Source organism: Penaeus chinensis, chromosome 9 (assembly GCF_019202785.1).
Source record: "Penaeus chinensis breed Huanghai No. 1 chromosome 9, ASM1920278v2, whole genome shotgun sequence".
Taxonomy (NCBI): Eukaryota; Metazoa; Arthropoda; class Malacostraca; order Decapoda; family Penaeidae; genus Penaeus; species Penaeus chinensis.
The window spans coordinates 15447681-15450180 of record NC_061827.1 but is presented as its reverse complement, the minus strand read 5'-3'; positions in this window follow the sequence as shown (position 1 = coordinate 15450180).

Genomic DNA, 2500 nt, shown 5'->3' with positions numbered 1-2500 from the left:
CTCTTTGTCTATCTCTATCTCTCTCTCTATCTCTCTCTCTCTCTCTCTCTCTCTCTCTCTTGTCATGACAGGCTAAACGCCTTGTCACGCCTTATCTTAACGAGTTAATCTGACAGACAAACTTCATCATTAAGATAAAACCAGCAAGAAAGATGAAAAACAATAAAGCAGAAACTAAACAAACCTATATGTTTTTTTTCTTGTTTTTTTAAGAACTAATAAACCAACAACGACGATAAAGCAGCTAATCACCTTCAAGTCAGTTTCACGCCAGTAAGTGCTATGGCGTCACCGAAGACACAGGCGCTTCGTTAAGAATATTTCCCTCCGTCTCGCCAAGAAACTACCTGTCACAGTGTCCCGGTGTATGATAATGGTAATATAGTGTCATAAAGCAAGTTACGGGAATATGGGGATGGCGAAAAGCGTAAGCGATGGCCGTTAAAATGTGCGTAAAGGAAAACGATGGTAAACCGCGAAAAGGACATGAGCAAAGCCTGCGATGAAAAAGGAGATAGTATGATACGCGTGAATGATGATAGAGCAAAAAAATATGATGAAAGAAGCACTGTTTAAAAACGTACTTTCCCCTCTTCCATCTCCCCTCGTTCCTCTCCCCTTCTCCCCCAAAATAATGCTTTTCTGAACCATTAATTACCCTCCTGATCACCAATATTATGATAATATTTCCTCGATAACAATCTCTATATATGATAATAACGAATCTCCGCTTTCAAAACGACCATAAAAGAGTACGTAAAATAAATCACTTCCTTTGGATTCCAAACAAATTACAAAAAAAAAATCAAACCATAAATGTTAAAAATGCATAAAAAAAACTACTTTATATCCTTTCCTCAAGCTCTAATCCAAATTTAGTTCCTTAATAGCCAGTCAACATGTCGAAACGCATTTACCAGAAAATAATGTCATTACTAATGTAAATTAACAAGCTAAACGTTCATCATATTGTGTAATTAAAGTGCCTGTGTCAACCAGACCTCCGTTTGATAACGATGAGCATATGAGTTATCCTAATCATTATTACTATATTATAAAAATCGTGAAAACAGTAACAATGATGGCAATGACAATACTAATAACAGCAACTAGTCAAAACAATAAATTTCGTTGTCACTGTAACCACTATTGCTATTGTACCAGTGCTACTCAAATAATGTTATTGATAGCTATCTCAACTATAAGAGTAACAAAAACTATTGCTCTCATATTCTGACCTCACAAGAACATATACACAGCCCACTGCGACAGATAGACGAATAAACTGATAGACATATAGCTAAAGGGAGGAAGGAGAGAGAGAGAGAGAGAGAGAGAGAGAGAGAGAGAGAGAGAGAGAGAGAGAGAGAGAGAGAGAGAGAGAGGGGGGGGGGGGAGGGAGGGAGGGAGGGAGGGAGAGGGAGAGGGAGAGGGAGAGAGAGAGAGAGAGAGGGGGAGAGAGAGGGAGAGGGAGAGAGAGGGAGAGGGAGAGGGAGAGAGAGGGAGAGGGAGAGAGAGGGAGAGGGAGAGAGAGAGGGAGAGGGAGAGAGAGAGGGAGAGGGACAGAGAGAGAGGGAGAGGGACAGAGGGGGACAGAGAGGGAGAGAGAGAGAGAGAGAGAGAGAGAGAGAGAGAGAGAGAGAGAGAGAGAGAGAGAGAGAGAGAGAGAGAGAGAGAGAGAGAGAGAGAAAGAGAGAGACTCGCCTTTTGGCTTTGATGTCTGCCTCACTAGACAACATCGTAACATTTTTATACTTATAGTACATCTATTTATATTCTGTTTATTCTTTCTTAGTTCTAGTGATGGTCATGGTGGTTAATGAACGTCGAGTTCTGGTGAACCGGTGTTCTACTGATGGTGTGATAATGGACATTAATGAAGATAATGACAATGTCAAATATCAGTAATGAACATTAACATTCCTATCACAGTTACTTTCACCGCTTTGATCACCAATCGAAAATACCATTAATTCTCAATTTCCTTTTTTTACCTGCAAGTCTCTACATTTTTGTCCTTCGTAACAAGGTCTGTGTTTACTCTATCCACCTGCGCCCTCCTTCGGCTGCCTCTGCTCCCGCCGACATGCCTGCGTCTAGTTCTTCTAATTATACTGTTGAAAATATCCATATGCATACACACAGACACACAGACACACAGACACACAGACACACACACACACACATATAGATATATACACATATGTATACATACACAAACACATAGACATACATATGTGTGTGTGTGTGTGTGTGTGTGTGTGTGTGTGTGTATGTGTGTGTGTGTGTGTGTGTGTGTGTGTGTGTGTGTGTGTGTGTGTGTGTGTGTGTGTGTGTGTGTGTGCGTGTGTGTGTGTGTGCGTGTGTGTGTGTGTGCGTGCTTCACTCCCTCCCCGCATGACTAACCATAATTCTGATTTCTCCCTCTCCCTCTCCTTCTCCTTCTCCCTCTCCCTCCCCCTTTCCTGGCTTCACCCCTCTCCCCCGCCTCCAACGCACT